Genomic DNA, 12,503 nt, shown 5'->3' with positions numbered 1-12,503 from the left:
CCGCGGAGTGGCGACGAGCGGGGCGTCCGAGTGACGTAGACACATCCCGTGGAGTGGCGATGCACGGGGCGTCTGATAGAAGTAGAGGCGTCCCGCGGAGTGGCGGCGAGCGGGGCGTCCGAGTGAAGTAGAGGTGTGCCGCAGAGTGACGATGCGTGGAGCGTCCGGTGATGTAGACGCGTGCCGCGGCGTGACGATGCGCGGGGCATCCGAGTGACGACAACGCGCGGGCGGTCGAGTGTCTCATCGAATGGCGACACGCGGAGCGGTCGAGTTAGGTAAATTGACGAAGATGTGTCCAGCAGAGTGATGGCGTGCAGGCGGCCGAGTCACTGCACATTAGTCGTCTGGACACAAATTTCATCTCAGTTAACCCGCATGTGGTGTTAGTCGTTCGAAACAAAACGTCCGTCCGAGTGAACTGCTGGCCGAGGACCATGACGGACGAGTGACCCTGCAGGTTAGTAGCCATGAATATTGTTTTGCTGGACTAATGTGTCCCTGCACGGATGCTATTTTGCAACGATTAAAGACCAGGGATGGTTATGCATGCAAGCACAATTAACTAGCATAGAAACCGCGAAAGTTTTGGCTGCAATAATAATTGCTTAATGAGCTGCAGTAATTAACCGCTTAATGAGCCTCTTAATTTGCTACAGTAATTAACCGCTTAACGAGCCGCTTAATGAGCTGCGACAATTAACTGCTTAATTAGGTGATTAAATTAACGAAGGATTATGAGGCGCTCCTTATGCGCACGGGATAGTGGGCTACGTACCCTTTGATGTAGATGACGCAGACGAAGGAGATGCAGGTGGCCGGGTAGCATGCGCTGTCGGCGATGAAAACGAGGGCCGGCGAGCGCGTCACGGGGCGGCAAGCGTGGCACGGGGCCAGCGAGTGCAGCTGGGCCGACGAGTGTGTCATGGGGCGGGCGAGCGCGTCACGGGGCGGCAAGTGTGCACGGTGCTGGGTGCGGCAGAGCATTTCACCGCTCCGGGAGTCGGACGGGGCTAATCTCCTCGCCCCTTCATCCGCACATGCGGCGACCATGTGAGGAATAGCGGACACGGTGTTCGCATAGGAGCCGAAGATGATCCTGTTCTTGGCAAAGGCAAGAGGCCACACAAGTAAAATAGGGAATATATGTAAGAATTGAAACAAATCGTTTGCATCATGGTTCGGTAGACGCCATGCCCCACGGTGGGCACCAACTGTTGTGGGAACGATTCCGACAATAGGAGAGGGGTAGGATAAAGGAGCATGATCTATCGAGATGCAAATGGGTGACACGGTGGTTTTAGCGAGTTCGGGCCTCTCACGGTGGAGATAACAACCCTACGTCTCGTGCTCCGGAGAGGCTTTGTTTATCTGATTCTGTATCCGGAGATTACAATGTATGTGAGAGCGAGGAGAACGGATCCCCATGCCTGATCTAAGTCCGGAGACTAGAGAGGAAGAAGAGAGAGAGGTGGAAGAAAGAGCCCCCTAGTCTAGTGGTGGGGGTGGCTTATATAGAGTGCGCCACCCCCTCACCAACTATGTTACAAAGTGGGGCATGAATGTCATAATGCCAGCCCACTACCAAGCCCTCACTATGAGAATGATGCCGACTGCTTTGCTGCCTGCTGGTCTTCGTATATCCGAGTGAGTCGTACGGTCGAGTGGTGAACTGTCATCCGAGTGGATGGTATGCTGCTTGGTCGAGTGGATAGTATGCTGCTTGTCCGAGTGGATAGTATGTCTGTATGAATTTTATCTAGACCCACATGTTGTGTGGACCCCATGCTTTATGATATTTCAACCCTTTGTGGGCCTACCTGTTATGTGTATCCCCAACAAGTCCCATCCGGACACGGGAGAAGGCCTTCCATCTTGTATATTTACGGCCCACCAGTCCGGCCCATATCACATAGCCCGGACGCCCGGGGACCCCCTAATCCAGGACTCCCTTGGTAGCCCCTGAACCAGGCTTCAATGTAGAGGAGCATGGGCTCCTTTTCAGTCGGCGCGGCCAGGACAGGCGGGGTGGTCAACATTTTCTTCAACTCATGGAAGGCTTGGTCGGCTTGATCATTCCACTCAAAGTGAGTGGACTTCTTCATGAGTCGGTACAGGGGGAGGGCCTTCTCTCCTAGTCGGCTGATAAAACGGTTCAGGGAGGCTAAGCAGCCAGTGAACTTCTACACATCTCGCAGCTTGGTGGGAATGTCCATCCTCTCGATGGCTTTGATCTTGACAGGGTTGCACTCAATGCCGCGTTCGGAGACCAGGAAGCCTAGCAGCTGGCCGGCTGGCACTCCGAACACGCACTTCTCGGGGTTGAGCTTGATCTGGAATCGGCGCAAGTTGGCGAATGTTTCCTTCAGGTCTTCCAGCAAGGTACCGCGCTTCTCTGTCTTCACCACAATGTCGTCTACGTAGACGTGGGCATTTCTACCGAGTTGTTTCAAGAGACATTTCTGCATGCAACGCTGAAAAGTGGCACCGGCGTTTCTCAAGCCGAATGTCATTGTCAGGTATCAGAAAGCTCCAAAGGGTGTGATGAAGGCAGTCTTCAGGCGGTCAGCCGGGTCCAACTTGATCTGATGATACCCTGAGTATGCATCCAAAAAACACAACAGCTCGCATCCGGCTGTGGAGTCTATCACTTGGTCAATCCGTGGCAAAGCAAACGGATCCTTTGGGCAGGCCTTGTTCAAACTTGTGTAGTCTATACACATGCGCCACTTGTTATTCTTCTTCAAAACCAGAACTGGATTGGCAAGCCATTCTGGAAAGAACACTTCCATGATGAAGCCGGCTGCAAGGAGCCGGGCTATCTCTTCTCCCACGATTCTTCGCTTCTCTTCTGATAGTCGGCGGAGGGGTTGCCTGACCGGCTTCGCATCAGCTCGGACATGTAATTTGTGCTCGGCGAAATCCTTCAGGACTCCCGGCATGTCCTTTGGGGACCATGAAAAGATGTCTCGATTCTCACGGAGGAAGTCGGCGAGCTCGCCTTCCTATTTACTGTCCAAGTTCGCCCCAATCACGGCGAACCTCTCCGGGTGTTCCGGGTCTAGAGGTATCTTCTTTGTCTCTTTCGCAGGCTGGAAGGAGCCCTGCGCATCACAGTCCTTGGGGTTGGGGGACAAGGTCGGCTGCTTGCCGGCCATGGCCACAACCCGCTCCAACATCTTCTTCTCTTCGGCCACCACGAGGGACTCGGCCAGTCGGCTGCTGGCCATGGCACACTCGATGGACTTCTTGTAGTCGCCGGCTACCGTGATGATCCCCTTCGAGCTCGGCATCTTCATCTTCAGGTAGGCATAATGGGGCACAACCATGAACTTGGCCAAAGCAGGTCGGCCAAGTAGCGCATGATAGGGGCTCTCCAGGTCCACCACCTCGAACCATATTGCCTCCCAGCGAAAGTGATCTTTGTCTCCGAAGAGAACATCCATCTTGATCTTGCCGATTGGAGAGCAAGATAGGCCGGGTACGATACCATGGAAGACAGTGCGGCTCGGCATGAGCTGCTTTGCTTTGATGTTCAGCTTGTCCATGGTGTCGCGGTACAGTATGTTGATACTGCTTCCGCCGTCTATCAGGATGCGGGAAAATCTGGCAGCTCGCCTCTCCGTCGCAAGGGTGACGTCCAAGACCATAGCATAGGAGCCAGGCGAAGGCATCACCTCTGGGTGGTCGGCCTGGCTCCAGCTGATGGGCTTTTCCGACCAGTGCATGAATTCGGCGGTGCTAGAGGCAACTGCGTTTACTTCTTGGTGTTGCCGGCGTCGGCTGCGCTTGTCGTCGGCTTGACTCGTTAAGACGACGTAGGCGTTGTGCGCTTCGGGGAACTCGTCCTGGATGGCGCCGACTGCAGGCCGGGCCGCCGGCTGCTGGGGAGCTGGAGGCGGCGGGCCGGGAGGCGGAGGCGGCACCATCCCTTCGCCCTTGGTGATGCGGGTGAGCCAGTGGCATTTACGCGTTGTATGGTTGGACGGCTTCGCGCCGCTGTGGAACTTGCAGGGAGCGTCGAGTGCTTGCTCGTAGGAGAAGGACAGCTGCCAGGGCGGCCGGCCTCCCTTCTTGGGAGCGGGCCGCTCCTCGGGCTGCTCGTCTTCAACTGTGGCCACCTGCCGACTGGAGGAAGTCGGCATGGGGCCCTTGCGCTTGTGGTCGTTCTGGTAGGGGCGCCGGTTTGGGTCGCCAGCCGGCGTCTTGGGAGCCGGAGCAACTACTTTCCCCGAGGCATCCACTCGGAGCTCGGTCTTCATGGAGGAGTCGGCGGTGGCGTACTTGTCGGCGGTGATCAGCAACTCATCGAGGGTAGCCGGCTCGTCGCAGAGGAGTCGGTGCTTGAGGAGGGTGCCCTCTCGGCACCCGGCAGTAAAGTACTCGATGGCCTAGACCTCGTGCACTCCCTCGCAGGAGTTGCGGAGCTCGGCCCATCGCGTGAGGTAGTCGCGGGTCGACTCGTTGGGCCCTTGACGCAGAGGGAGAGCTGGCGAGGCTTGGGAGGCCGCTTGTAGGTGCTGGTGAAGTTGCGGACGAAAACCTCGGTGAAGTCCAGCCAGCTGTTGATGCTGTATGGCTTGAGGCTGTTGAGCCACATGCGCACCGTCCCTTGCAGCATCAAGGGGACGTACTTCACGGCGACGCGCCGATTGCCGTTGGCGATGCTGACGGCTGTGGAGTAGTCGATGAGCCAATCTTCCGGCTTCACCGAGCCGTTGTACTTGGGTGTGTCTCTGGGGAGCGAGAACCCTTTGGGGAAGGGCTCGTCGCGGATGCGGGGGCCAAAGCATGGCGGGCCGACATCGTCTTCTTCTTCTAACGCCAAGGACCGAGCAAGGCGGTCGATCCTGTGGCGGGCGTCACTCTCGCCGACTCCTTCTCGGCGGCCGAGTTGGTCGCCAAGAGTCGGATGCGTGATGGGCGGCGGAGTGAGGCGTCTTTCTCTTCGAGGCGGGGGGGGGCAGCAGGTTTCCTTGATGTTCGACCGCCCGAGGGCGGCCATCCATGTCGCGCTCGATAGTGATGCGAGTCCGGCTGCGGCTGGCAGCCGGCTCCTTGTCTTTTCTCTGGTGCGTGCCGCTCGCAGTCGGCGAGCGGGACGTCGCGGCGTGCTCCCGGCGCGGGGGATGACTATCAGCACGGGTGCTGGCTTCGTGCCGTTCTGCAGCCGCGTCGATCAGCTGCTGGATCCGTCTTGTCATGTATGGGAGCTCTTCGGCTCCCAGCCCATTGAGCTCCTCTGCAGCCGCCTGAGCGGCTCGCAGATTCTCGAGCGGGGTGGCGTAGACGGGGCGATCTGCGCCCAGCATGCTGGCAACGGCTGCGCCGCGCTTCTGGACGAAGCCGGCTCGGCTCGGGCCGCTGGGCGGCGGCGTCCCAAAGGCAGCGCGGTCGACTTCGCGCTGGTGGGCCTCAGCGAGGCATCTCATCGAGGCTATCTTCTTGCTCTCCGTGATGAGGGCAAGACGGCGTGCCTCCAGGGTCTCGGCGTCGGCGTCGGCTGGAATGGGGATGGAGAGGTCGTGCAGCGCCGCTTGCTGAGCGTCGCGGGCGCTCCCGCCCGAGTTGGAGACGTGGCTGATGACCAGCACTTCGGTGACAGCGCTGCTGCCGCTGTCAGCTCGAGGGAGTGGGTCGTCGAATACCACCACGTCGGAGGGGTAGGCGTCGAGCGACGCGGTGTCGGAGTCGATGAGCATCGGGTCGGTGGAGCCGACAGACTCCATGTCCGCAGCAGGCTCGCTGGAGACGTGAAGTTGGTCGAGGAGGCTGACGAGGCGGCTCTCGGGGTAATCGGTGCCTGCGTCGGACGCAGGCTCGTCGGAGATGCGAGTCTCGCCGAGCAGATCGGCGAGGCGGCTCGCTGTGCAGGCGTTGTCGACGCCTTGCAGCGCGTCGGGGCAAACGCCATCGGGCGCAGCAGGCTGGCTGCGCTCGCGGGGAAGGAAGAAGGTTCCCGTCCAGAACAGGTCTCCGAACAACGGTGCACCTGGCCCCACGGTGGGCGCCAAATGTCGGGTGGTTGGTGCGACATATGCCAAGGGATGGCTTATCATTGTGGGAGCCAATAAAACGTCGCCGGTGCCTGGAAACGGGATGAGGCGAAGACATGCACGCCGGCGGATCTTACCCAGGTTCGGGGCTCTCCGAGGAGATAACACCCCTAGTCCTGCTCTGCGGGGTCACCGCATGATCACTAGATCGATAAAGAGTAGCTACAATCGCTCCTAGAGCTGTTGGGATCAAGGGAGAAGAAGAACAAGGCTAGCTCTTGCCTCTCTCTATCTATGGTGTGTGTGCGTGTGTGTGCTATGCTTGGGAGCCAAACATGCAGAGGTGCGAACCCTTTGCATGGGTGCTCTGGGGGGTTTATATAGGCCTACCCCCGGGGGTACAATGTTAATCCGACTAGGACCTGGCCCCAGCCGCCAGTGTCTACGCCTGCCGGCTTCTCCGCCGGCTGCTGGGTCCCGCCGGCTGGTGGGTCCCGCCGGCTGCCGGCTCCTCGGTCGACAGGCCGGCCCCACCGCCTAGGGTCTTGTCGGCGGTTGCTTACTGTAGCCGCGCCTCTGATGATGAGGGCTTTGTCGAGGTAAGCGTGGCTACAGTGATCCGCATCGGGGGCTATCACTGTAGCCTCACCTCGTCTTGTCTCCTTAATGGGGCTCCTGCTTCGAGGAAGGGAGTCGCCGGCTTCTGGAGGCCGGCTATGCTCTTGGCCGACTAGGAAAAGCCGGGCCGCCTTCACGCCTCTCTCTGGCTGAAGGGGCCCGCAGTCCTTGGGTCGTACAGGAGTGGGTCGTGGATGACGTCGTAGCTAGCGCGGCTACAGTGCCCGGCCGCACGGGGGACATCCCCCCGTACGGCCTCCTGTAGCCATGCCCGCCTCGGGCTTAGGGGGTCGTGGGCCGCACTGTGGCCACACCCCGTCATGTCGCCGTTATGTAGGAGTGGTTGTGGTCTTGGCCGGCTTCTAGGAGTCGGCGTCCTTCTTGGCCGGCTTCTTGGAGTCGGTGAGGCTGGGTCGCCTTCCGGGAGTCGGCTTTAGCGGTAGCCGGCCGGGGAAGGCGGCCCAAATGCTTGGAGTGCTTGGAGGCCAAAAGGCCTGATAAATTTTCTGAAGAGCCAGGGGTAGTCGGTGTGGCTACCTGTGGCCAATTACTCCGACAGGGGTGCTCGATATTTCGTAGCCTTTATAAGAAGATTGGGATCCACCTTTATACCTCACGCCTTCTTCCTCCTCAGCCCATCTGTCCTCGAGCTCCAGCGCCCAAGTCTCAAACCTTCCCCTCGCTACCAACTACTCCAGCCATGTCCGGATCTGGAGCGCAGGGCAAGTGGATGGCCCTCTTTGTCACGGAGGGGACCATCTAGGAACTCCGGAAAGCGGGGTACTTCGCCAAAGAAATCGCCCATCGGCTCCCTGCTGAGAAGCAGATCATCCCCACCCCGGAGCCCAACGAGAGGGTAGTATTCATCCCCCACTTTTCCCGCGGGCTAGGGTTTCCTCTACACCCCTTCGTCCGCGGGCTCTACTATTACGGGCTAGATTTCCACAATCTATCCCCGAATTCCTTTCTCAACATCTCAGCGTTCATCGTCGTGTGCGAGGCATTCCTCCGCACCCCCCCCCACTTCGGCCTGTGGCTCAAGGTCTTCAACGTGAAGCCAAAAGTGGTCGAGGGTCAACACGCGGAGTGTGGCGGTGCCATGGTGAGCAAGCTCCCTAATGTCACCTGGCCCAAAGGGGTCCTTTGTTGAAACCGTGAAAGGGTGGCAACAGGAGTGGTTCTATGTCACAGAGCCTCACGACGCTGCGTGGGCCGCCACCCCTGAATTCAAATCCGAGCCTCCAATGCGGCTCACATCGTGGGTCAAGAAGGGCCTGGACTGGGCATCGTCCGACGAGGTGATGACGCTGCAGAAGCGCGTCAAGGGCATGATAGAGAAGAACACCAGCCTGGCCGACGTGATCCAGGTGATGCTTTTTCGCCGGATCCTCCCCTGCCAGCACCGAACTCTCCATATGTGGGAGTTCAATCCGGCCAGCCCTCAGACCCTGCAACGATTCTTCGGCACAACGCACGAAGAAATCTAGAAGCTGCTTTTCAAGTCCCAGAAGTCGTGGTCGGACACGACCGAAGACCTCGGCCTCGACTGCGCTCATCCGGCCACTCCGGTAAGTTTTCGGGTTTCCAAATATAACCCCTACTCGGAGATTCGAGGAGTATGCTAATTCTTCCTTCTCTTCTTCAGGTCTGGACGAAGAAAGAAGAGCGGATTAACTGTCTGGCTCCACTGCCCGAAGACCCAGCTATCCCTTTGCTGACGAAGATGCTGGTTCTGATGCCGTACCAGGTGCCGGAGAAGAATGCCAAGAAGAAGGGCAAGGAGGCCAGAAGTGGCCTCCGCCGTAAGGGTACTTCGGACATAGCGTCCGAAGATACCGAAGTTCTCTGCTCCCCTAAGGGAGATGAAGATGAAGAACACGAGGAGGAGAGCAATTCTCCCCTCAAGGGGGGAGATAAGAAGAGAGGGGCATCCGCAGACCTAGAAGCAAAGGCATCCAATAAGGGGAAGCTCTCCCTTCTGGATGAATCAGAATCAGAGGTTGAAGCCGTGCCCGGATGGAACCCCCAGCCGAAGTTCCCAGCCGAATCGTAAGTATTCAAAGATACCGCATATATCCGGCTTTTATAAATTGCAGGGTAACATATCATCTATGTATTTCAATCCGGCCCGTGACCTCCCCCAACAATCATCGTCTTCGGGGAATTCTTTGGCGCCGAAGATGATGGAGAGTGAAACGCCTCCGCGACCCTCTCCTCCTCATGCCACGGACGACACTGAGGTGTTGTCCCAAAGGACCTCTCCGGGCCAGGGAGAGGTGCGGAAGGCCGCAGAAACGGCGCCAGAGGGTAACGCCTCTGCTGCCAAAAACGTGGGTTGCGTGATCCCCATGGGGACTGATGGTGGGAGCCTTGACCAGTCCGGCCCCAACCGAATACTGTTCCGGAGTCCCACATGGCTCCGGATCTGAGCAAGCAGCCCTCTTCGAAGGAGGGGGGAGTGCCGACTCCACTGACGACCTCCATCAATCCGGAGGCGCCGGATACATTGAGGGAAGCACTTCGACGTGCTTCCGTCGTGGAAGAGCACCGTACCCTAATGGGTACGGTGGTTGAGAAGGTTCAGTCTGCAAAAAGCAGGCTAAACAAAGCTTTTACCTGCCTGTTAACAGGCTTTGAGGTATGCGACTCAATATTCTTAGCCACTTTTGCATGTGTAAAAATATGCATGTGTATAGATAGTAGCCCCTGAGACTCTATTTGGCTTTTTTGAAAAAGGGGCCGGACAGAGGATAAAGTATTCCAGAGATAACGTACTTGTCTATTTTGATGAACAGGCTTCACTGCTAGCAGCTTCAGCCAAGGATGCGGAAGTTTCCGAACTCCAGCGGAAACTGAAGTTGGTTGACGATGAGATCGACCGCATTAACAAGCGGTTCGATGAGGCCCAAGGTATGCTTTTAAAAAAGCCAAAATTATAGAGCCAACTCAGCGTTTAAGCTCGTGTGCTGCTATGTGAATGATCGTAGGCAACGTGACCGAGGTCGAGGCCCTCAAGAGTGCCCTTGCCGAAGCCAAGGAGGAGGCGAGGGCAAGCAAAGCAGCTGCAGACAAGGCGGCTAAGGATGTGGAGGCCGAAAAGGCCTTCCGCCTTAAGTATGAGGCGAGGGTGACCGAAGTAGAACAAGCGCTCTAGGAGGCTGCCACCAAATGTGAGTCCTTGGAGGAGAGGAACAAGGCCCAAGCGGCCGATCTCACCAAGGCACTTCAGGCTGCGAAGGAGGCACGGCCCAAGTCCCGGGCTGCTCGCGAGGAAATCAAGCAAGCCGGACAGATAGCGGCTGGTAAGCCTTTTCTTTTACAGAGTATATTCGGCGGTCGAAGATATGCTTTGCTAAATCGACTGTGGAGTGCTCCAGACGCTTTCGAGGATCTCCCGAGGAGTGTTGTTGATGCCGCCCAATATTTTCGGGCCCAAGACGAGAACGCGATGGAGAAGCTCTTCTGGTCGCAGTATTTGGCGCCGGAGCGACCAGCGCTGCTGAACAATGAAATGATGTAGCTGGCGGAGCTACATAGGATGTCCGATGCGGCCATGAAGGACATCATAGTCCGATTGTGGCCCGCCGGACCCACTCCAAGCAGCTACTTCGGTCTGGTCAAGCGACTAGGCGACGCCTTGCCCCGAATAGAGGCGGTGAAGCGCTCGGCATGCATTGAGGGCGCGCGGATGGCCTTTGCCCGTGTCAAAATGCACTGGGCCAAAATGAAGGCCGCCAGCATAGCCGTTGAAGGTCCGCCCGGCGACAAGGCTCACCGCAAGCCGGAGCGCTACTTCGAAGATGTTCTTGAGGGTGCCTGTTTGATAGAGGGCCAATGCTCAAAGGATATTATGTTTGAGTAGTTGTGTCCGAGCGACTGTATCCGAGCTACCCAGACATTATATTATAAACTGAGGCATTTATAATATATCTATGCCTGTTATCATTGAATTACTTTATCTTCTGTGCGGCTGTTTATATCTTTGAGAATTTGCTAGTCGTCGGCTTCAGCCCCCACGTAGGTATTACGGGGGTGTCCGGGATAACACATAATCACTCTTGACCCAACATCTTGGTCCGTAAAATAGGTGTTAGTGCGGCGAACGAGGCAATCGGACCATGTGGCTTTACCACTCATTTAGCCGTAGGAGTTTTACAGTGGGGTCATAAGATAGCCCATGGTGCGTATGCGGCCACCAAACTTAGATGCCTTTAAATGCATGAATGAACACGGCCAGCCCTTTGTGTAATACGGGAGAAATCGCTATAGATTTAATAAGTCGCCGAATTGCTGACCAGCTCTCGCTGCACCACGACAGTCAGTTTTTGGCTTTCTCTACTGAGTTGTTTGACCGGGGTAGCCGGAGACACAATCGCAGTAGTTCTCCCTTTGCTACCCTAGCCGAAAAACGGAAAGGGTTGGTGGCAAGCACAGGAGCCGGGCAACCCAACTATTGACCAAAGAGGTGGTTCGGAGCCGATGCATATAGTGAAGTATTCGGAACGCCGAAGTAAACTCTGAGAGTGTTCGGACTTTCTATCGTTGAAGATATGTATATAGCTTGAGTAGAGCCCCTGGCAATTTAAGTTGTACCAAGGTGTATATGCCAATTTGGACGTAAGTTGGGAAAACAAGGAAAAGGGCCTATACCGAACAAGGCTGGGCAAAACTTTTTTCCTTATAATCTGATTGGTACGTCAAACATATTTTTACAGAGGATGCGATAAGCATCACGGCTATTTTACATGCCGAGGACAAGGGAAAGCTGTATACAGGTCCTAAATTTGGAAAGATGATCTAGAAGATCCTTTGGACATTCTGCCGCACGTCTGCACCGCTTTTCACCTTGGCGTAGGATCCTTTGAGAGGATCGACGATCAAGTATGTAGAAGGGGCCTAGAAGGGGGGCCCTTGTTAGCTCCGGGAATTGATGCGGGCATGTAAATAACCTGAAAAATGAAAACAAGACGAAAAAGGTGGAGCAATATGTAGATCCAGATAGCGTCAAGCCGTATCGTGGACCCTATGTTTAGTATGCCTCCGTCCTTGCCCATGGTATTTTTAACACGTAGTTATGCACGCGCGGTACGTATGCTGCTATCAGGCTAGGGCATTGGCGGAGGCCGAATTGCTAAGCTAGCTCTATATGAGCCGGACTGTCGCTCTGCAAGGTAGACTAGATGTAACACCCCGCATGTAACTTTCCATATTTGTAACTCCGACTCTTGCCATTTCCGGCTATGTGATATGTTTTTCCCTCCGTTGTTGGGTTTTGTCTTTCGTTTTGTATTTTGTCATGTCATGCATTTTCATATCATATCATCATGTGCATTGCATTCGCATACGTGTTCGTCTCATGCATCCGAGCATTTTCCCCGTTGTCCGTTTTCCAATCCGGCGCTCATATCTCCTCCGGTGCACCCCTCTAGTTTTCTTTCATGTGCGTGTGTCAAACTTTCTCGGAATGGACCGAGGCTTGTCAAGTGGCTTTATTATACCACCCGGAGACTACCGCTCAAGTTTCGTTCCATTCGGAGGTCGTTTGGTACTCCAACGGTTAACCGGGCCTCCGCTATGTCCATTTGAGTGTCCAGCAAAAACCCCCTCCAAATCCAGCCCAAAGCCCACCAAACTCTCTTCCATGCTCTAGGTCGTTCGATCACGATCGTGTGGACGAAAACCGCACCTCATTTGGACTCTCCTAGCTCCCTCTACCTATAAATGAGTGGACATCCCGAAAAACGAAATCTCAGACGAAACCCTAACCCTCTCCCTCCGCGCCGCCGGACGCGTCCGTACCCCGCCGGACACGTCCGCCGCCGCGCCCCGTCCAGTCCGGAGCCGCCACGTGTCATCGCCGGCCTTCCACCGCCGCGGCCCGCCAGGCCC

Source organism: Triticum aestivum, chromosome 7D (genome assembly GCF_018294505.1).
Source record: "Triticum aestivum cultivar Chinese Spring chromosome 7D, IWGSC CS RefSeq v2.1, whole genome shotgun sequence".
NCBI classification, from domain to species: Eukaryota; Viridiplantae; Streptophyta; class Magnoliopsida; order Poales; family Poaceae; genus Triticum; species Triticum aestivum.
This window is presented reverse-complemented; position numbering follows the sequence as displayed.